This window comes from Mercenaria mercenaria, chromosome 3 (genome assembly GCF_021730395.1).
Source record: "Mercenaria mercenaria strain notata chromosome 3, MADL_Memer_1, whole genome shotgun sequence".
Taxonomy (NCBI): Eukaryota; Metazoa; Mollusca; class Bivalvia; order Venerida; family Veneridae; genus Mercenaria; species Mercenaria mercenaria.
Window position 1 is genome coordinate 4,662,297 of NC_069363.1, and position 25,168 is coordinate 4,687,464.

Consider the following 25,168-nt stretch of genomic DNA (forward strand, 5'->3'; position numbering starts at 1 on the left):
ATAAACACCAAAAGAAGATGAACAAGTCCCTCCTGCGTATATGAAGTTTACTTCAGACTTTAACTTATAAAAAAAAACTAAGTATAAATGCCAAAAGAAATTGTACAAGTCTTTCCTGCGTATATGAAGTGTACTGCACAAATTTCAAAGTATCTGTGGTGTACATGCAGTGTACTATTTTCTTGTACAAGTCCCTCCTGCGTACATGCAGTGTACTCCTTAAATTTTCAGAGTCTGTGCTGCGTACTTGAAGTGTACTAGTGACCTCCTGCGTACATGCTGTGTACTCGTCGAAATAGTACGCGGCATGTATGCGGCATTCGGTGTATGTAAAATGTACTCCTCTGGCGTACTACTGTGTTCGCAGCATATACACAGCAAATACGCAACATGTACGCCACAGAGGCTTGCTTCTGTAAGGGAATTCTTATAATTTGTTTAACAACTGATAGTTTGAACTTTTTTTAAATACGTTAACTGATTGCTTGATACAAAAATATGATATGATACATTCAATAGACCGTTCAGTATTTTTGGGATTACTTAAAAATGATTTAAATTACCAATCTCTTGAGACAGTCATCCAGGGAAACGCTTGTTTCCATTTTGGATCTATGCCTGATTTCCTTTGGCCATCCGGCGTGGCTGGGTTGGATTCTGAATTTGTGACCATTTTCCCAGGTGTACCTGGTCCAGGAAGAATGTCATTCACAGATTTGTCTCGCTTTTCAAACTTTTCTCTACAAGTTCTATTTTGAAAGTGACGACAGAAACATTAATTCTGGCATTGTCTTTTCGATATTCCGCCCGAGAAAACACAATTCATACATGTCAAAAAAACATTATATTACGCTGAGAATTGTTCAAAATCATTTTAACGTGTTGCACAATTTTTGACTTAGTACCTTCCATTGTCTTTCCTTGATTGCGAAAAACATTCGAACAATAATTGTCGAAAGTCATCAGTCATTATTTCTGATTACATAAAAAATCTTAAAACACTTTCATGTACCCATCACAAGATACCGTCTGTCAAAGGATTTAAAGGTGGAGATACGATGAAATTTACGTCACACGTTTCTACATAGGAAGCTGTCATTGGTTTATTGTATATCTTAACTGACATCGCTTTACCTGAACTATCGGGTGAGCACGTGGTAAACTTTCGAATACACTATCGGATTAATCGAGGTGTTTATTGGAATGCCTTTAAAGACATGTCGCTTTGGCAATTAAGGGATGACGGGGGAAATAAGGGATGTCGAATATACAACTCAAAGCCTGAAGGCATGTCGCACGCGACAGGCGATAATAGCCTGGCTAGAACCCTTCATAGTGAATCAGTATGAATGTACTATAGTGGATCAGTATGAATGTACTATAGTGGATCAGGATAAATGTACTGTAGTGATCAGGATAAATGTACTATAGAGAATCAGTATGAATGTACTACAGTGGATCAGTATGAATGTACTATACTGGATCAGGATAAATGTACTATAGTGGATCAGGATAAATGTTCTATAGGGGATCAGTATGAATTTTCTATAGGATCAGTATGAATGTACTATAGTGAATCAATATGAATGTACTATGGGGGATCAGTATGAATTTTTGTAGGTGATTAGTATGAGTGTACTATAGTAGATCAGGATGAATGTTATATAGGGGTATTAAAATATGAATGTTTCATGGGGTGTATCAGTACAGTTGAACCCCACTAAACTGGAACTCTTTGATTCTGGACACCCCTCCAACCTGAAGTTATTTTGCTGTCTCAAGATTTGACCTTATTTCAATAGAAAAATACTCATTTAAACCAGATCCCCTTTGTTCCAGAAAGATAGCAATTTTTCCGGACCGAACATGTAATCATCAACACAAAATTACCATTGAAAATGGAACTTTTTTAAAGCCTATCAGAATCACTTGCCTGTCATCATGACTACCAAATTATATTCTGTTTAGTAGTATATGTCAATAAAAAACTATAATGGTAACAGGATAAGGATTTTAAATGAATCATGTTGCTTGGTATTGTAGATTGAGTTATTTTCCTTTCACTTTTATTTTGTGATTTTTTGGCTGCCTTACTAGTTACTTGAAAATACTTGACACTCTTACTTTGGGAGATAATGGTCTAGAATATTAATTATATGACAGTTTTTATTATGCTTGTGGCATGTTTCATGAATGTATAGAAAATAAAAGTGTCCCAAATCCAGTCCACAATATTCCTCAACTGAAACAAACAAATGATGTAATTTGTACACTTTGTTTCACAGTATGAAAAGAATAAGTAGGTGAATTTTAGAATTAACTAAATAATGAATGAACATTTTCATACTTAAATAATATGAAATTAGATATATATAACAAGTTTCTTATTCATGTAATGCTGTTGGTATGACAATTGGACCTAAGCTTTCATCATTTCATAAAAAATTATTGTTCCTTCAAGTTTAAAGCAATATTGGTATTGTTATACCCCTAAAGGTTAAGTATTCATCAGTCATTTGGCTAGTTAGCTGGTTCAGGGTCCGCTGCAAAAAATCTGTGATGTGAACTACTTTCAGAGTTTTAATGGGATTCTAATGAAACTTCATACACAAGATCACTTTTATACAAACATCTCACCTCTGTAATCAAACTAATGACCCTGCAATCCCCTGATCTGTGCTCTCAAAACATACCTGTGCAGACAGGAGAATGCACTTTGTAGATAGTTGGGTTGCAAATACATGAGACTGTATAAGTACTATTATTACATATTTGGATTTTTTCAGGTGTTAATCTTATTAATACTTTATTTTCGTAACCGTTTCACCTTACTTTTCAAACACCTTTCATTACCTCATTTGTTACGATAATTATTTTCACTTTCATGCTTGATTTACTTATTATTCACAGTATAATTCTGATAAAGAATGTTTTTGCTTCACATATTATCACTATAACACCCACACTGATTAAAAGTTTGCAAAAATACATTAAATATCAAAATTAGTTATGCCAGACTTGAGATTTATCTTCATATCAGAAAATTAAATGCAAAAGCATGAAGTCATGCGGGTTAAAGATTTATGAAAAATTAAAAATCTGGTTTCGACATTTTTTTTATAAAGGTGCTATACTTACAATTGGGGATGCTGGTAATAAAGGGTACTTTCAAAATATAAAAAGTAATGAAAGAGAATTTATATTTGAAAATGATACAAAAGTCTGTTTACCAAAATATTACCAATTTGGTAACCCATGATGAGTCAGCAGAAATTCCCCCTGCGAAATGAAACATTACTTTCATGAATTGTTCATGAACAGTGCATGCATATTTCATGAATGGAGTTCATGAACACTTCATGAATTGTTTGTGAAGATAAAATGGCACAAATTCTTGAAACATTCTTAAATACGGTGTTCATGAACAGTGCATGAAAAGTGGAAGATGACTTCAAGAACTAATGTACATGAACAGTTCATGAACTATTCACTTAATGAGTAGTTCTAGATATTTTGTTGAACATGAATAGTTCATGAATTTCATGCTATATGTTTTTTTTGTGCCATTTTATCTTCACAAATTAGCAGTGAACCATTCATGAATATGATTCTTTATTAGTTCATGAACTACCTGTCATGAGTAGTGCATGAAAGATTCAAGAAAATAACATCATGATTGTTCCTTTAACCTTTTATCATGGACAATTCAAAAACTGTGTGATTCTTTAGTAGTTCATGAACACTTTTTAAGGACAGTTCCTGTCCAAAAATCCATGAACACAAATCAAGAACTGTTGAAGGTTAATTCAAACAAATGATTTTCTTATCACACCTTTTTCTTATAGTAGCGTATTAACAAAGCACGGTAACTTTATGTCCGTAAACAGGAAGTACATCATGACGTTACCAAGACGAAAACATCACAATAGTTCCCATTTTGTTTTATCATCTGCAGTGAAACATTTTGTTTTTCCATAAAATGACATTTTTTGAATCGAGAAATATGTTATACGGAACTAAGACAAGAGCTGTCACAGGAGACAGCGTGCTCGACTATTTCAATGCTGGATAGTGAAACTGGGCACATCTGGGGAAACTGGAGCTGCCCCTGGAGTGTTTAATGACTCCAATGGTGGATGAAGATATTACACAATAGCCTGAGTCTGTGTCAAAAATATTAAGTAATAAAAGAGGTAAAGATAAAGTGTATCAAAACACTATATAAGTATATTCTAAGCAAAAATATTAATTCATTAAATATTGGTGAGTCATGCATGTTGTGTCATATGATGTGGGTGATGATGTGGAACAACTACTTCAAATTTGAATCAAATGTATTTCATAATAACAGATATAGTGAAAATTGATCAAATTCCCTAAATTCTCAGTAAAAGGGGAGAATAATTCATCAAAAAATTGTGCCAGAGTTATGCACCTTGTGTCATATGGTGTGGGTGATGATGTTGAACAACTATTTTAAGTTTGAATCAAATCCATTCAGTAATAACAGAGATAGAGTGAAAGTGCATCGAAACTAACCTGAAATTCTAAGTAAAAAGGGGGAATAATTTATGGAACAAATTGTGCCAGAGTTATGCACCTTGTGTCATATGATGTGGGTGATGATGTTGAACAACTATTTTAAGTTTGAATCAAATCCATTCAGTAATAAAAGGGATAGAGTGAAAGTGCATCAAAACTTTAACCTGAAAATCTAAGTGAAAAGGGGGGATAAATCATGAAATATTAGGGCCAGAGTTATGGCCCTTATGTCAGATGATGTGGGTGATGATGAGGAATAACTATTTTAAGTTTGAAAGTTTGAATCAAATCCATCAAGTTATTACAGAGATAAGTAGAAAAAAGAGAAAGTGTAAAAAACTTTAACCAAGATGGGGACGCGGAAAGACGCCGACGCCGGGTTGAGTAGGATAGCTCTCCTTATACTTCGTATAATCAAGCTAAAAAAACTATCAATGTATTTGATTTTTATCCTATTTTATGTAAAACATTATTATCTAATACTACACAAATTTGCTATACAGATGTAGTTCATTATACATTATTTACAGCATGAGAGTCATCTTACACGCCGGGATGTAAGATGGAGTTTTCCAGCACCAGTGAAATCACCAGAAATTCCAGTCTGGTAATTACAAGAAATAATATTACGCTTTTAATGGCCACATACAGTGAAATCATATTACATTGTGTATTTCATGGACACAAAAATTTGTGGTTTTTACAAAAAAGGGGTATTCTTGAGTGTATAAATTTGTAGATTTAAATTTTTGAATATAAAATGATGGGTATTTTACTAGTTTGTTGGGATTTCTTTTCATGGATTTACACGGTCATGAAATCCTCAAAAATCAGCCCCCCACAAAAAATTAATGATTTCGAACGATTTTACACCTAAAGTTGCTTTTGGTACCAAAACTGTTACCGGCATCAGCCGCCAAAAATGATGGTCAGTCAGTGTTTAAACTTTGGTGAAAAGAAAGATATGTAATTTTTTTGCAGCCAAGTCATTAATTAGAATGAACAAACTATCACCAGAGCTACTATAAGTATTAAATTTTAGCAAAATCTTTGAAGCAGAAGAGAGGATTGGGTATTCACAATCAAATTAATCTTCAAAATGAGTTTCAAAAAAAATATTGATCTGAAATTATGCTACATTGACCTTATTCTGTTGTACAAATCATTTTATTAGTGAAACACAACAGCATTCTGATCCCTTTAACTACTGACATATCCGCATAAATATTGCTGTTTGGGTTAACACAAATAATTCATAGAATTAAATTTGCCATAATGGCTTTCTAAAGCTATTTTTGTCCTGAATTTTATTTTTTGACAATATGTCAAAAGGTCTTTGATATATTCTTATTTATGTAATTATTAAATATTCTCCATTGATAAAGTTTAAAGAGGTATATGACATGGTCTGAATGAAATTTTGAAATTTATTATCTTTGTCTAATGATTTAGATGCATCCAACAAGGAGACTGTTAACTACAATTCATTTTCTAATTTAAGTTATTGAAATTGAAAAATCATTTTGAGAAATGCAATGTGATTAAATTTGAAAATCTTTTCGAAATGCTGAGCTTATTTCTATATATTTCATTTCTTAACCTATCTGTCTTAATATGTGGCATGCTTTCTTGTTGTTTACAACTGGAGACAAATTGATGTCGCGATTTATCACAAATCACTTTTAATACTAAAATGTGACAAAACGGTAGATTAAGTTCAAAATTATTGGCTCCAGTATAATCACTGTTTACATACCCGTACCACACCGAAAGAATGTACCAACCATACAGTACGATAAGATGAATATTATACAAAATATAATGTGAACTGATCATAATGCTGTTTTACGATTTAAAACCTGTAATTATTGTGTATGTTTAGATGCTTTACAATGATATGGGTTTTTTTCAATTAGTATGTTTTGCGATAAAAAATATTCATTTCTTCTCAGTACTGTGGGATGAAAATAGAATTTTATTCAGTAGTGAATGCTTCAGAAAAGATTAATAACCTCTGAAAAATATATTTGTATGTAATTTGTTTATCAAGCTGCATTTTAAATTTTAAAAGGTGTTAAGGTAAAAAGAAAATGAAAATGTTTTAAGGATTTACGCAAGACTTAGTGGAGGATTTAAACTGTTTACATTTTTATTGTAAACTTCAATTTCTTTGAAAGAATCGCTACTACAGAAGGAATATTTATCTTGTGCTATTTATATGGTTTTTGTTATCCAAGTAATTTAAATATTTATTTTGCATATATAACTTTGATACATGATTTATAGCAGTAGACTTTAAAAGCAGCTGTGTTTTATCTTTAAAAGAAATTTTGTTTAAATTCTCATAAACAGATTTAATTGAAGCAGACATGTTTTTTTATTTCATCAAGGATGTTGAGGGAGTTGAAGATCTAAGTTTTATCTATTTATATGAAGATGAATAGCTTTCATTTTAATAAAGAAATTCATTTAGCACAACTTATACAGTTTTATACTTAACATAAGTATTCTTTAAAAATTATTGTTTTAAGTTAAAGTATCAGATTCTGTTGTAGTAAGATATTATTGTGTCAAGATTAAATTGCCAACCATTATTTATTAGTATATAGTTTTACATGATCTGTTTTGATTGTTGAGCCAAGGTCATTGAAGAGTTACTAAATCTTTGAAAGATAGAAATTTTGGGTCGCGTAATAATAACAAATGACCACAAAGTCCATCCTGTAAGCTCTAATGTAGAAAATTTTTGACTCCTTTTGCTATCGATGAGAAACGTGTCCTGGCGTCACATTGATTTTAGCTTTACTATATGGAAAGCTGTGTGTGAATTATTTATTTTACTGTAATGCACCGTATGCCTCAGTGTTCTCCAATCCATTACTGCGTTTAATGCCGTAATATTTCAGTTTTGTCAATATCATTTGTTGCACTGTTATGATTTTAATGGGTTACGAATGACAAAATGTGACGCTTGTTTTTTGCCATATTTCATACTGATAAAATGAATTGCGAAGGAAATTATCTGAATTAAGTTTGTTTTGCTCCCTGTGCTTAAGAATTGAATACATTAACTATATCTAAAATTTGATTTAATGTGATTTGAAATGAATTTGAAGTACTTTTTTGTCACAGGATAATCTGGATTTACAAGGATAAACTTTACCTGTGGGTTATGGAATAAATTGCAGGCCACTTAAAGTTAATTGGATTATTTACAATCGGAAGGTAAGACTTAAATTTCTAAATTACTGTTCAAGCAGGATCAGCAAAATATTGCATTCTTACATTTTATATAGACGGCCATTATATGATTATTCTTCACATGATTTCCTCTATCAATAGTAATACAAATTTCTAACTCTTGTCTTAAAATTTATTTAAGATTTTTGTTATTTATTAAGAACTGAAATCTGTAAGGATAAATTTCAGTTCACACAATATAAACATGTTTAAAACAAAGGAATCACTGCCAGTAAGTAAAATGTAAATATTTCCTTGAAAAATAGTTTTTTCTTGTTTCTGATGTCATTGTACAGCAAAGCCGAAAGACACGGTATGCATGAAATGTTTAGAAAAGTACAAGTTGTTAATTGTGAGATGAAATTATTTCAAGGGACAGTAAATACAATTTTAAATTTGTTCAACTTTATGATACAACAAAATTTATCCTTTTGATATTGTATTTATTACTTGTAAAAGCTTTCTTACAGCTAAAATCATGGAGACTTGCCAGGCATAATAATACAGCAAATTTGAAACTGCCATACACTCTGCATCAGTAATTTCTTCTTCGAAAAGACATGATCTTCTGTATAAAGACATGATTACTGTTATTTAGAGACATAAAAGACCAATATTCAGACTTCAGTTCTGGTAATATGTGTCTGCCATTTCCCGAGGTATTAGGGATCCTTCAAGATATCTGCTGTGTCTAGTCACTAAACACTCTGGAGGGATATTACCGTGCCTGTTTATGGCACCATATCCAGTTCCACAATTCCTTGATGTTAAATTAAAAATCTGAATATATCTACCATTTCTATAAAACTGCTGAGTCATTTATGGATGACAGAGGCATCTTCTTTTGTGATATTACTGGCATTAAAGTACCGCTAAGTTTGAATTTAGCTTTCATTTAGTCAAGAAATGTACATTATTTCCTAAGTATTTACTAGATAAAAGAAAAAAAAAGTGAAAAATACAAGCTCTGGTTCATTAACAGTTCCATAGATTGTGATTTTTTTCTCTCCATTTTTGTTTTAAAGATTTACTTTTTTTACTTTTTTTGCAATTTCTAGAATTTGCGAAAATATTTTACTTTTCTGTAGTCTTTACAAACTATTATACCATTGAACATAAATATTTCATATTATTTCTTACAGTATAATTTGTAATTAGTTTCCAGAATGATAAATGTTAATGAATTGATCGACACTAAATTCTGATGTAAGAAGTGCCATATGGTACATCACTATGGTGGATTGAAACCAGCTTATGAAAATGTGAGGAAAACAAAAGTAAATCTTTGCAGCTTTTAGTTTTAAAAGTGGCAATGTACATGTATCTTCATTCTCGCATACCAGAGGTCTACCGTGGTTCCCCGGATGAACCTCTGGCACATTTCGCCGATATTTATGGTTTGGTTACATTACAGGTAAAACGTTTCAGCCAATCAGCGTCGTTTCGCGACAAATCGTAGCGAACCAATCAAAATAGTCCGTGAAAAGCATGACCGCGTCCTTTCAATATTATCGAGGGAATACGATGTCCATTTACGACGAATATTATTATTTCTTGATGTAAATCTCTTAACGTCGAATTACAGGAATAAATCTTTATTTATCACAATCATGGAATACAGCCTTTATCCATCGTAAGCAAGTATCTTGTTTACATATTTTTTGAAGTTTAATTCGGAGTTCCAAATAATGGCGAACAATGATTGGCTGAAACCACTCCAGATAGTAATTACGAGTGCGCATGCTCACCAAGTAAACGATGGAAATAAATCAGAGGTTCGTCTCGGGATTTTGACGAACCTCTGATGGATGAGAATGATGTATCTTAAAAAGCGAAAATAATGTTTTGATGATTATTACCCAGTCTATGATAATACATTTTTTGCAATCTGTGATGGTTTGGAATTTTCTGCATGACTGACATTTCTACGTCTTATCTTGACCTTATATGAATGGAAGCCGCAAGCTCAGGTCCTTACGCTGATTGGAAGCGATCAGGCATTAAACACCTAACAATCTGAAATAACAAACCTGATTGCTGTAGTCGTGAAAGTGCTTGCCGTGTGTCACAAAATGTGACAGTTCTGTTGCTTTGACAGAAGTCATTTCACTTTATTATATTACTTCAGTAGTAAATTGGCTATCATTTTTGGACAGAAATTATATATGATTGAAAATGGATGCTTCATTAAGTCTCTAAAATGGTCGGATATTGTTACAAATGTGTGTATTTTATGACAGTTAACATTCTGTAGGATAAAAGTAAATTACTGACTGACAAGTATGTTATTTTGGCACGTTTTACATTGCCATTGTGTAATTTGCTATTTCTTTTACATCGTTGTTTCTTCTTCATGATTTGATCTGTGTAGGAGTTAAAAAAAAATGAAAACATTTAATTTACATTTGATTTGTAAGTTCTTTTGATGCATCTTCATATAAATGTTGAAGAGCTCAGAATTCCTTGAAGTAAAGAAGAATCTGTTGCAATAATCATGTTAGTTTTTTACCTTGTAACTTGTTGTACCTTAAGTCTGACAAAAATGTTAGAATTAACCAGGGAACACACAAACTATGAGTGAGTGCTGGTGCTTGAGCTTATGATGCTCAGTGTAAGGAAGTGGTGTGATATTTATTTGTAAAGTCAGAGACTTTCCTTAGTCTGCTACTAGTTTTGGTGCCAGTTTTAGGAAGTTGGATAGATAGGATATATATTTTTTTGCTACTTATTCATTTTTTTTTATATCAATATAACTTTTAAAAAAAAGAAAAGTTTGTAAATGTTTTTGTTAAGTTGTCTTTTTTTGTGTTAAATCTGAGGGAGGGGTTGGTGTACGTGTTTATTATGATGAATACAATATGACAATGCATGATTTGTGAATTTTACAATGTCATGATTTAAATTACAGTAAAGATTTATCTTTTCATCTAGTCTGTTATCCCACACACTAGTTATATTCTTGATTTTATGTTGTAAAACATGTTAAACCATTACTTTTCAAATGATTATAATAACTAAATCTATAGTTTATTTATCCACCCAGTTTTGGGTGTAATACAAATTCAGGGAGTAAGGTTTGTATGCATTAGTCTCTTTTTGATCCTTTGATAATCATGCTCCTAAAAATTCAAATTTTGCCTGATAATATGCTTTCAGTTGAAAATTTGATACTGGAATACCTGAAAGTGAATGAAAAAGTGAAGACTGAAAGATAACTCTCCTAGAACTATTCAGTTATTCAGTTATCTGTACAAAGAATAGATCTCAAAAAATATAGTTTACTTTTAAATAAGATTTATGGGTAATCATTCAAATAATGAAAATTATCTTTAATTTTCAAACAAAGTAATTCACAGAAAGAAACAGAATTCATTGTTGCTGATAATTTACAGACATGTTAATACGATCTTATGAAAGAAAACAATTCATTCATTAAAAAAAAGTATGCATAGACTGTAGGAATTTTTCAACATTGAATCCCTAAACATTTCTATAAGATTTGTTTATCAAGGGCTTGAAAATGTAAGAAAAAAATACAGAACAAAAGTGTAGTAACAGATCAGTCACAGACAAATTCCTTTTTTTGTATATAATAATTTACACACTGATCTTTAAATATTTTTTTAGTGGAGACTGATTCCCATTAATGTTTATAGAGTGATCAAAAAGTTCTGATGCACAGACTAAATAATTTACAGATCCCCATTGCATGCAGCTGCACAAACAGCCTCAAATTCAATTTGTCTCTGACAATCTTTGTTTTAATCAATTTAGCAATCTTCTCTGATAATATCATAAATTCATTCATACTCACAATAATGGATCTATAAATAAAATTTATTAGCTCATCTGATTTTTTGAAAAAAAATGATGAGTTATTGTCATCACTTGAGCGGTTGTCGGCGTCGGCGTCGGCGTCGGCGTTGCCTGGTTAAGTTTTATGTTTAGGTCAGCTTTTCTCCTAAACTATCAAAGCTATTGCTTTGAAACTTGGAAGACTTGTTCACCATCATAAGCTGACCCTGTATAGCAAGAAACATAACTCCATCTTACTTTTTGCAAGATTTATGGCCCCTTTTGTACTTAGAAAATATCAGATTTCTTGGTTAAGTTTTATGTTTAGGTCAACTTTTCTCCTAAACTATCAAAGCTATTGCTTTGAAACTTGGAATACTTGTTCACCATCATAAGCAGACCCTGTACAGAAAGAAACATAACTCCATCGTGCTTTTTGCAAGAATTATTGCCCCTTTTGGACTTAGAAAATCAGTTTTCTTGGTTAAGTTTTATGTTTAGGTCAGCTTTTATCCTAAACTATCAAAGCTATTGCTTTAAAACTTGCAACACTTGTCCACCATCATAAGCTGACCCTGTACAGCAAGAAACATAACTCCATCTTGCTTTTTGCAAGATTTATGGCCCCTTTTGGACTTAGAAAATATCAGATTTCTTGGTTAAGTTTTATGTTTAGGTCAACTTTTTCTCTTAAACTATCAAAGCTATTGCTTTGAAACTTGCAACACTTGTTCACCATCATAAGCTGACCCTGTACAGCAAGCAACATAACTCCATCCTGCTTTTTGCAATAATTATTGCCCCTTTTGGACTTAGAAAATCATTTTCTTGGTTGAGTATTATGTTTAAGGCAACTTTTCTCATAAACTATCAAAGCTATTGCTTTAAAACTTGCAACAGTTTTTCACAATCATAAGAGGACACTGTACATCAAGAAACATAACTCTATCCTGCTTTTTGCAAGAATGATGGCCCTCTTTAGACTTAGAAAATCATGGGTAGGACAATATTTCTATTATACAAAAAAAATCAGATGAGCGTCAGCACCCGCAAGGCGGTGCTCTTGTTTTTTATGTGTGATGACCATAAAAATTTGTTAGAGGCAAAATTTCCAAGGTAGGTGTTTTGTCGGACCTGTGAATCCTATTCATGTGGTGTTTTATTTGGGTAGTTGCAAAATTCAGTAGGAGGGTTTTTTATCTACAATATTTGACATGCCCAGAAGTAATGCCCACAACCTAGCTATAAAGTATTCAACTCCTATTTTTTGTGGTAATAGCATTCACACAGGGTGATCATCCCAGTGTATATTAAAATTATTTGCTCAAAATCCAAACAAATCAATCAAAATAGATTTAGGCACTTATGTGAAGTGGACTTGACTTTTTGACTTCTCAGTCTTCACAGTAGCTCTATTTACTTTAAAGATTCGCCAAATTCTGTTAAAATATTTAAAGAGGGATTTTGATATTGAAAAACATCTTCAAGAAAACAGCTTTTAGCAAGATTGTCACATGAATAGGATTAAGTATAATTTTTACATTATTTACTTAAATAAAAGAGGATCTTTTAACATGAAATTTAAAGAATCTATTTAATAGAATTGATTTTATAATGTCTCACCAGGAGTTTAAGATGTGTCAATGAATTTATCATACTGCATGACAGTTAACATATCTTTTAAGAAATACTGAATTATCTTGCCCATGCATGCAAGGAAAAAAGAATAACAGTTTGCAGTCACAGTTCAATGTGTACAACATACCATATGTAAAGAATCATGTGTGTGCAGATTATGTATGAGCTGACCATGTTTGTGAAGATCATATTTGTGAAGGTCTTATATGTTAAGGTCATGCATGAGCTGATCATGTATGTGAAGATCATGTTTGTGAAGATCTTATATGTTACGGTCATGCATGAGCTGATCATGTTTGTGAAGATCTTATATGTTAAGGTCATGCATGAGCTGACCATGTATGTGAAGATCATGTTTGTGAAGGTTTTGTATGTTAAGGTCATGCATGAGCTGATCATGTATGTGAAGTCATGTTTGTAAGATCTTAATTTAGGTCATGCAGACTGATCATTTTGTAAGATCTTATAGTTAAGGTCATGCATGAGCTGACCATGTATGTGAAGATCATTTGTGAAATCTTAATGTTAGTTCATGCATGAGCTGATCATGTAGTGAAGACATGTTTGTGAAGATCTTATATGTTACGGTCATGCATGAGCTGATCATGTTTGTGAAGATCTTATATGTTAAGGTCATGCATGAGCTGACCATGTATGTGAAGATCATGTTTGTGAAGGTCTTATATGTTAAGGTCATGCATGAGCTGACCATGTATGTGAAGATCATGTATGTGAAGATCTATATGTTATGTTCATGCATGAGCTGATCATGTATGTGAAATCATGTTTGTGAAGTCTATATGTTACGGTCATGCATGAGCTGATCATGTTTGTGAAGATCTTATATGTTAAGGTCATGCATGAGCTGATCATGTATGTGAAGATCATGTTTGTGAAGGTCTTATATGTTAAGGTCATGCATGAGCTGATCATGTATGTGAAGATCATGTTTGTGAAGATCTTACATGTTACGGTCATGCATGAGCTGACATGTTTGTGAAGATCTATATGTTAAGGCATGCATGACTGATCAGTTTGTGAAGGTCTTATATGTTAAGGTCATGCATGAGCTGATCATGTATGTGAAGATCATGTTTGTGAAGATCTTACATGTTACGGTCATGCATGAGCTGATCATGTTTGTGAAGATCTTATATGTTAAGGTCATGCATGAGCTGATCATGTTTGTCAACATCTTGTATGTTAAGGTCATGCATGAGCTGACCATGTATGTGAAGATCAGTTTGTGAAGGTCTTATATGTTAGGTCATGCATGAGCTGATCTGTGTGAAGATCTATAGTTAAGGTCATGCATGAGCTGACATGTATGTGAAGATCATGTTTGTGAAGTCTAATGTTAAGGTCATGCATGAGCTGATCATGTATGAATCTTTGTAAGATCTTAATGTTAGGTCATGCATGAGCTGACATGTTTGTGAAGATCTATATGTTAAGGTCATGCATGAGCTGACCATGTATGTGAAGATCATGTTGTGAAGATCTTAATGTAAGGTCATGCAGCTGACATGTATGTGAAGATCATGTTTGTGAAGTCTTATATGTTAAGGTCATGCATGAGCTGACCATGTATGTGAAGATCATGTTTGTGAAGATCTTATATGTTAAGGTCATGCATGAGCTGACCATGTATGTGAAGATCATGTATGTGAAGATCTTATATGTTAAGGTCATGCATGAGCTGACCATGTATGTGAAGATCATGTATGTGAAGATCTTATATGTTAAGGTCATGCATGAGCTGATCATGTTTGTGAAGATCATGTATGTGAAGATCTTATATGTTAAGGTCATGCATGAGCTGACCATGTATGTGAAGATCATAATTGTGAAGGTCTTTTATGTTAAGGTCATGCATGAGCTGATCATGTATGTGAAGATCTTATATGTTAAGGTCATGCATGAGCTGACCATGTATGTGAATATCATAATTGTGAAGGTCTTATATGTTAAGGTCATGCATGAGCTGATCATGTTTGTGAAGATCTTATATGTTAAGGTCATGCATGAGCTGACCATGTATGTGAAGATCGTAATTGTGAAGGTCTTATATGTTAAGGTCATGCATGAGCTGACCATGCATGAGCTGATCATGTTTATGAAGATCTTATATGTTAAGGTCATGTATGAGCTGACCATGTATGTGAAGATCATGTTTTTGAAGGTCTAATATGTTAAGGTCATGCATGAGCTGATCATGTTTGTGAAGGTCTTATATGTTAAGGTCATGCATGAGCTGATTATGTTTGTGAAGATCTTATATGTTAAGGTCATGCATGAGCTGACCATATATGTGAAGATTCTTGTATGTTAAGGTCATGCATGAGCTGACCATGTATGTGAAGATCTTATATGTTAAGGTCGTGCATGAGCTGACTATGTATGTGAAGATCATATTTGTGAAGGTCTTATATGTTAAGGTCATGCATGAGCTGATCATGTTTGTGAAGATCTTATATGTTAAGGTCATGCATGAGCTGACCATGTAAACTATGTGAAGATCATATTTGTGAAGGTCTTATATGTTAAGGTCATGCATGAGCTGATTATGTTTGTGAAGATCTTATATGTTAAGGTCATGCATGAGCTGACCATGTATGTGAAGATCATATTTGTGAAGGTCTTATATGTAAAGGTCATGCATGAGCTGATTATTTTTGTGAAGATCTTGTATGTTAAGGTCATGCATGAGCTGACCATGTATGTGAAGATCATATTTGTGAAGGTCTTACATGTTAAGGTCATGCATGAGCTGATCATTTTTGTGAAGATATTATATGTTAAGGTCATGCATGAGCTGACCATGTAAACTATGTGAAGATCATATTTGTGAAGGTCTTATATGTTAAGGTCATGCATGAGCTGATCATGTATGTGAAGATCTTATATGTTAAGGTCATGCATGAGCTGTCCATGTTTGTGAAGATCATATTTGTGAAGGTCTTATATGTTAAGGTCATGCATGAGCTGATCATGTTTGTGAAGATCTTATATGTTAAGGTCATGCATGAGCTGACCATGTATGTGAAGATCATATTTGTGAAGGTCTTATATGTTAAGGTCATGCATGAGCTGATCATGTTTGTGAAGATCTTATATGTTAAGATCATGCATGAGCTGACCATGTATGTGAAGGTCATGTTTGTGAAGGTTTTGTATGTTAAGGTCATGCATGAGCTGACCATGTATGTGAAGATTCTTGTATGTTAAGGTCATGCATGAGCTGATCATGTGTGTGAAGATCTTATAATGTTAAGGTCATGCATGAGCTGACATGTTAAGTTGAAAGATCAATATTTGTGAAGGTCTTATATGTTAAGGTCATGCATGAGCTGATCATGTTTGTGAAGATTCTTGTATGTTAAGGTCATGCATGAGCTGATCATGTTTGTGAAGGTTTTTTATGTTAAGGTCATGCATGAGCTGATCATGTATGTGAAGATTCTTGTATGTTAAGGTCATGCATGAGCTGACCATGTATGTGAAGATTCGTGTATGTTAAGGTCATGCATGAGCTGACCATGTATGTGAAGATTCTTGTATGTTGAAATCAAGCATGAGCTGATCATGTATGTGAAGATTCTTGTATGTTAAGGTCATGCATGAGCTGACCATGTATGTGAAGATTCTTGTATGTTAAAATCAAGCATGAGCAGTATGTTAAGGTCATGCATGAGCTGACCATGTATGTGAAGATTCTTGTATGTTAAGGTCAAGCATGAGCTGATCATGTATGTGAAGATTCTTGTATGTTAAGGTCATGCATGAGCTGATCATGTATGTGAAGATTCTTGTATGTTAAAATCAAGCATGAGCTGACCATGTATGTGAAGATTCTTGTATGTTAAGGTTAAACATGAGCTGATCATGTATGTGAAGATTCTTGTATGTTAAGGTCATGCATGAGCTGACCATGTATGTGAAGATTCTTGTATGTTAAGGTCATGCATGAGCTGATCATGTATGTGAAGATTCTTGTATGTTAAGGTCATGCATGAGCTGATCATGTATGTGAAGATTCTTGTATGTTAAGGTCATGCATGAGCTGACCATGTATGTGAAAATTCTTGTATGTTACGGTCAAACATGGGCTGATCATGTATGTGAAGATTCTTGTATGTTAAGGTCATGCATGGGCTGACCATGTATGTGAAGATTCTTGTATGTTAAGGTCATGCATGAGCTGACCATGTATGTGAAGATTCTTGTATTTTTAAAGGTCATGCATGGGCTGACTCATGTTATGTAATTTTGTAAGTCGCAAGAGTGATCATGTATGTAAGATTTGTTAAGCATGCATGAGCTGATCATGTATGTGAAGATTCTTGTATGTTAAGGTCATGCATGAGCTGATCATGTTGTAAGATTCTTGTATGTTAAGGTCATGCATGAGCTGATCATGTATGTGAAGATTCTTGTATGTTAAGGTCATGCATGGGCTGATCATGTTTGTGAAGATTCTTGTATGTTAAGGTCATGCATGAGCTGACCATGTATGTGAAGATTCTTGTATGTTAAGGTCATGCATGAGCTGATCATGTTTGTGAAGATTCCTGTATGTTAAGGTCATGCATGAGCTGACCATGTATGTGAAGATCATTTTTATGATGATCATGTGTGTGATGTACATGTTTGTTATCCTAAACTTTGATACAGGAGATCGGGAAAAAAGCGTGTTATATGTCTCTAACAAATAAAGGTATTATAATCTGCAATGTCTAAATGTTGAATAAGGTATTTATTTGACTTTTTTTTTCAAATACTCAAATGTATGTCGTTGTAAAAAAATAAGTTAGTCAGATAGCTTTCACAATCATTCACAATGTCATCTTTAAGTACTCAGACTGTTTGACTACACACTGCAGTGACTATAAAAGCCATATAATTTTTATCAGCTCATTTGTCTCATTGTGACTGAAGTCGGCTGTTTATTTATATATACAACATGAAGCAAATTATCAACAATTTATGGCAGTATTACTTAAATTTGAAACTCATTACCATATATTCAGATCTTCAGATTTATCTACAAATCTAAAATATCATCTTTGAATTCTCAGATGTCAAGAAAACACTTACACCAGAATTCTTACTCATTTGACTTTCTGCAAGTAAAAGATTGTGGCATGTCACCTATATTAAAGGTCCATAATGCTTTAAATTTTTATCTTAAAAACAGATGAAACAGCTTTCCAGATAGATGTTATGCGCACTTACATGGTAAGAAAAACACTACTTTTAATATTGCACATGAACTGTTATAGTTAGAAAATTAAAGGGATGTAATGAAAAACAATAGATTCAATAGAACATTCTAGTATATTCAGCAATATTCAAACATTTAACAAATGTTACAGAAAGTAACTATCAGAAATAGGATTCAGCAAGAAACTAATGTATTTTATATTCATAATGGAAAATGTGGCAGCCATGTTTTAAACAAAGGCATTATGAGCTTTTAAGTAGTTTTCATTTAAAAAAGGCTGTCTGCATTTGCTTACTAAAAGTGACATTTCATGATGCACTTCTCCCACAGTCTACAGTAAATAATCCCAAGGCAAATTATTTAAATACAGTCCATCCAGGGAACCAAATAAACCTGTCTCTCATTATCAAGATAGATATGCAGTGCTAATTAATGTTTCCAATCCATTTGAGAGTCACTTTGTCAGGTCAGAAGTTCTCAAAGACATTGCAGTGTCACTAAATCACATTGATTCATCCAGTCTCATTATTGGACACTGAAAGGTAGTTTTACTTTTGCCATAGAATATGTCTTGTTTTCTAGCAGTTTGTATGTCATGGCTGTATACTCACTGGTGACATTATGTAATTGTTGGTGATACTATAAGTCTTCATACCAAGGTTATATAGCAGCAATTCAGTCATAAGCTGCCATGGTGTTGTCAAAAGTTGTACCAATATAAAAATAGTAACTTCTTTTTTTGTTGAGGGGCGGGTGTGGGGAGGGTGCGCAAAGAAGCAAATTTCGTTGTTTTATATGCATAATTTGTCAATTAACTGTTGATCTGGGCATATTTTTTCAACACAATGTGTACATTAGTTTGGATTTGGGTATTTCCTTAAACAGGTATTGCCAAATTGAAAGTAGATTTTCTGAGAATTTTGCAGTAAACACAACCAGCAGAGATTCAGTCAGCGGGCATTTCACTGCATACTATTTATTTTGACACCTAATGTAGACAGATTAAAGTTTCAGAGAAGGTATGGCTGTCATGGCATGAAAATCTATAAATGTGTTTAAAACAATGCTTGGCACCTGGGGTCTTCCTCCACCATGAAATGCTGGAAAGTTGCCATAATTATTATGACCTATAATTGTGTCGGTGCAATGTTAAGCCCAACAAAATAAATAAATAAATTAAAGGCCTGTTTTTATTGCAAACTTTATATGGAGATATAAAGAACAAATTTTTTATTGATAATTATGACCTCATGCAATCTCCATGTCATTAATGTAGCACAAGGGGAGGTAACCGCTGCAGGGGTTTTCATATCAGGATGCTTATCTAACATGGTCTACTTCTTATGACGTTCTGGGGCTTGCTGTCTTGGCTTTACACTATTTGTTTGCGACATTAAGTGACTTGGTATTTTGGCCGTTTTCTGTTGGTGACATTATGCAATATCTATTTTATGTCATTATGTATCTTGATATCTTGACTTCTGTTCTAGTAAGGTCTATTTGTGAATGACATTAGGTGTTATTTGGTATCTTGGCTGTTTCCCATTAATGACATTATACATTGTTGACTTGTTTATGTCAGTTATTTGTGTTTATATCTTGGCTTCTGTTCTAGTCAGGACTAAAATATAAGTTTGTGACATTATGCATGGTCTGTTTGTTTTAAAATTGACCTATATTGATATCTTAGTTGGTTTTCTAGCATGGTCTACTTGTAATTTAGTCTTGATATCAGCTGCTGCCGATGATAGTTTTCCTTGAAGACATGTGCATTATGTCATCTTTACCATGTAATTTGACATTGTCTTAATAAATTAGAGGATAGGAAGCTTAATTGTCATAACTTAATTTAGCAAATTAAAAACCTTTTCTTCTGCAAAAACAACTTTAAAATAGGAGTGAAATTTTGTTTTAACATAACAATTATATAATAGTAAAATTACTATTTTAGCTTTAATAAGTGTATCACAGTTTCCTCAGTTTGTTTTGAGTTTCTAAACAGTTTCTATGTCCCTAGGCAGTTTCCACTGCCACAAAATGCTAACCAGATTTTTACTTATATTTGTCCTGTAATGTAATCTAAAAAGTCATAATATTGTAAGTGTATATAGATTTATTTTGGAGTGTTCAATATCAGCTTTGTGAAGTGTTAATGGGATCCGGCATCATCAAGATTCCATCAATACTTCTTCTATTGTTCTGTCTAGAATTATGGATATTTTCCCATAATGTTGCCAATATATCAAGCCATATCAACAAAACTTTTCTTGCCATGTTTGTCCTAGACTTTGAAAAACATTGCTTCCTACTTTTCTCTGAGCAGTTGTCTTGGCTGGATCATGTTTTTATTCCACAAATAAGAATATTTGCTACAGCCCAAGTCCACATACTTAACAAAAAGATGATTTTATTATCTATGCTTTAACTAAAGTAAAGCAGTTTCCTAAATTGGGCAAGCATCTTAACATAAATGCATGTTCAGACTGCAATGGCAGTTTTTGAAATACAAACAATTTTCCCAAAGGACAAAGTCCTCCTTGCTCAATATGACCAAGGCAAACAAAATGTTTTTCAGTAACTTCACTTCATTCCATATAAAATTGACATTGTTTTTTTTTGTTTTTTTTTTTTTTAATTTCTGATTATCTATTTAGAGGGTTTTCTTTCCAACAAATTCAAAAGGGAGTTTTTGTCTGTCTTGGTTTTTCTGAGGATGGTTTTGTCATGCAGTCATAGTTTTGTCTAGTTCAGTAAGGAGTGCAGTTGGAAATGAATGTAAAAGTAGAACTGAAGAAAGTTTTTATGAAGGCAAATGAAAACAAAAACCTGCTCCTTTGTCTATGGTCCTTTAGGGCAAAACCAAATTTTGATGATATTGCTGGCAGAGAACTAGATATAATAATTACAACAAACCATCTATCACTGGAGAACTCAAGGAGTTGAGCAAAATTAATGTTTGAGTAATCCATGGTTTCTGCAGTTTTCTTTTCAAAATTACTGGCTGGTGTTTAAAGTTGCTGCATGACTTTGAAGCACTTGCTCTCTCTGCTATGGATTTGAAACCCAACTTAATTGTGGTATAGAATTCTTTCATGTGAGGAAGTGTCCAGCCAACTTGTTGAATTTAGTGGTTTAACCAAGGACCTGCACATATGCGCAAAATGCTCGGAGAGGCACCTGGGGTTTTCCTCCATCACGGAAAGCTAGAAATTCACCATATGTCATACAGCTGCAGGGCTTGACAAATACACTTGTCCAGTAGAAACTGGCTCTGAGTGAGTAAAATTGTGCGATTTTTGACCACAAATACAATAAATCTAATTAAGCTGTGAAGAAGCCAGATAGCTTAAAGATCCAAAACGAAAGTTACTGTGTTGTTCGAAACTCTAAAGTCCGCCAAACTCTGTAATGGTACCGCATTATGACTGCATTAGCTAGACACTTGATAGTCAACAACAAGGTTTCAGTATATACTATTTCTAATGGACTTTAAAATAGATGCTGTCTGTAAATATCATTTTCTTAGTGAGTTGCAGGATGAGTACAAATTGTGGCAGGGCAAGTGAAAATTCTAGGCAGCTCTTCAGAAAGAGTTGCTTTCAAAGAATTTTTCAAGCCAAGAGTTGTGTTAGTATGACATTAAACCCAACAGAAAAAAATTCAGTCTAGTCTAAATACATCCTTACATACATATTAAAGGTCCAATACTAAGGAAAGTGAACATTTTAATTTCTTTTAAAAAGCACAGAAACTATTTCATTTTATTGGAAAATGAAAGTTGGTATGTGAAAATTCGAAATAAATCGCAGTATATGTACACTTATTTTTCTATGAAGTATGAAGAAAGTTAAAAAGACCTGGGGGGTCATTCTGTCGATTCATTGAAATTTAAACATAATACACATACATTTCTTTGAGTTCCAAAGACCTTCTGTAAATTTTGACCTGCCAATCTTCATTATTTAGTATCTTGCAGAAGTCTATGCACTGGCTATGAAAAAAATTGCCAACTCACTTTCCCTTAGTAATGGACCTTTAAGCAATCTTTCTGTATAACAACAAAGATTGGATTAAAACAAAAAAATACAAGTTCCAAGTTCCAGTATTGAGTTACAGATGCTTAATACTCATCCTAACTAAGGTATTCTTCCCTATCCTAGAGTTGCCCTGAGTGCTAAATTACTGCTGGTCTAACTCTAGGATGATCCAACTCTTGATGATCTAGACAATATTGCTGATTATAATGTTAAAGTAGAAGGCACTATTCAATGGACATTGCACTATATTTATCTATAGAAGTTGCAGAAAGTGCATGCCTTTCTCTCGGAATTTTCTATTATAATCCATAAATGACTAGACAAACTAATGCCGAACCAATTTGTCTCCAGAGTTGTTAATGTTACTTTATTGCAGACATTAACTGGGAATTCGTCATTTGTAAATTTGTGATATTACAACATCTGAAAATGAAGCACATTTTATGAAATGGATTTTGCTATATATATATTACAAAGGCTTAAATTTCCTTTGATTCTGTTTGGAGTCAGTAGCAGTCAAGGGTCAAAAAGCGGAAAAAGTTCAGGACAGAACTGTGTGTTAGGGGTGGTTGAGGTAGTTTGTCAGATACAATAGAAATAGTACAAATCCATAATTATGCTCATAAAACTGGTTCAGCTTTTGCAGCTCTCTAAATGAATCAGTAGACATCCATTGACTTTAATACTCAATTGAAACATTATTAATGTTAGTTTTTAGCCAAGACAGCTCTGAGAGTAGTTTCCCTTTACTGGATCGGCAAAAATTGTAAAGTTGGAAAATCGTCCATACAATTATATTATGTGATCCTAGGGGTAAAAAAAGTGCGCATTATACACAGGTATCTATGGTACATGGTTTGTGAAAAAGTTTTGGTAAAATTTACATATAGTTTATGAAGGCATTTTAGTAAAATCATAAAATTATGAATTATGAAAAAGTGGAATTGTGTGGTTTATGAAGAAGAATGTTATCATAACTGTTATGTGAAGTTTTCTTTATCAAGGAGAATTTTACTAAGAAGAGCACCTATGTTTAGTGTAATATTTGCATGGTTAATAAAGAAGAGTGTTTAGTGGTATTTACATGGATTATGAAGACTATATCCTAGTGAAATTTAAAAACACGTACAGTAATTGAAGAGGTTGATGAAATTCCCAGCTGTTTCAAACCATCAGTTATATTAAAAATTCCTTTATCTGGCTGTTTAATACAGGGTTGACTGTATTTTCATTGTAATAACCCTGGTTGCTATGTTGCAGTTTTAGGATAGGCTATTGCAAGGTAGGATCTGAGAAACCATTTATATAAAACATTAAAAGGTATTTCATTTGTCATTAACCTTTCCATTTCCATCTTAAAACATCAGAATAAATGTTGATTTATGTTTCATTAGTGGTGAAAAATATAAGGCTACTTAGCAACCATGTCTTGAATTAATCTGCCAGTTTGTTTAGTGGTTTATAAAAAGTAGATGAAGAAATTCCTTGTAACATGTGCGCCTGGTCAATAAAAAAAACACATGTTTGCGTTACTAATGTATTCTGGTATTCAAGTTATAATAAAGAAAAAGTTTTTTTTTATATTTCCTTGATAACGAAATTTAGAGATACAATCATCCTTACTTAAATGTAACTTTGGTAATGAATTTTGAACCTTAATACATGAAGTACTGAGGGCCAATTTATTAGACAGTGTCATAAAAGACACAAGCCAAACAAATTTATAAAAAAAAGCAACATTTTTTGAAGAACAAAATGCCATGGTAAGAGATGATGCAGATAGAGATAACAAGGTTATTATCTTTCTAGTCTTGACAAGTTGCAGAAAATATATTTGACCAGGCTCTACAATAACAATAACAGAAATACTCTATATCAGTATAATAAAAACATTTTTACAGGTGTTCTCTCTCAGTTCCACAGCCAATATTAGATCATTGTATATGATTTATTCATGATTTTGTTCTAATGCTTCATCAATATTGCAACTTTTTGCAGTTTGATGTAAGCCATACTAGTTGTATTACCATCCAAAACTTGCAACATTATCAGTAGAATTTTTTGATTGAAGGAAAGAAATGTTTTACAATCTGTTTAGTGTTGTATTTTCATATAAAAAACAATCAATATTATCATATCAGTTACTAAAAAGGCAGATAGTAGTTTTATCATATTTGAATCTGCTGAAATGTTTCAATACATCAGATTACAAATGAATGGTACATGCTTTAATTGAAGACGCTGAATACCTTTTACTTGACATACTTCTGAAAAAGTTTTAAAGAATTTAGCTTTATTTCAAAGAAACTATGTGAATAGAAGTACCACAATGCTAATAATTCACTTTAAATACTAAAATCTTCGTTACAGAATTAAGTTAAATCAAAATCCATGAGTTTAATGGTACATATTTTTATAGTTAAGGTTTTGAGATAGTTTCAACTGGACATAATACTAAAGAGTTAAAAGTTTTGAAAGAATTTAGCTTGATTGTAGGGAAATATGGTCACAAGTTTTCATGATTTAATCTTGAAATGCCTTTGCTTTGTACTTTTATTAAACCTTAAATAATTTATCTTTTCTTAAATTATTATTTTTTAATTAGAAAACAGACTTTTTGAGTGGCCATATAATTAAAGCAATTTTTGTACCTCGATATTACGTTAATGTTCCTGAAATTAGACTGATATGA

The 25,168-nt window shown here is 32.7% G+C and overlaps 1 protein-coding gene across 4 annotated transcripts in view; it reads left to right on the top strand.

Annotated features, from left to right (window-relative positions):
- The window catches only part of LOC123525942 (axotactin-like), a 142,866-nt gene that overhangs the window by 26,005 nt on the left and 91,693 nt on the right, over positions 1–25,168 (top strand). The window contains exon 2 of one of the 4 annotated variants that reach the window (XM_053537763.1): positions 7,675–7,767. The exons of 1 other annotated variant lie outside the window; for it this stretch is intronic. The gene's annotated coding sequence lies outside the window, so the exon portion shown is untranslated. Of the gene's footprint in view, positions 1–7,349; positions 7,768–25,168 lie in introns of those variants that run through there. 2 more of the 4 variants (XM_053537766.1, XM_053537765.1) reach the window with 2 other exon arrangements.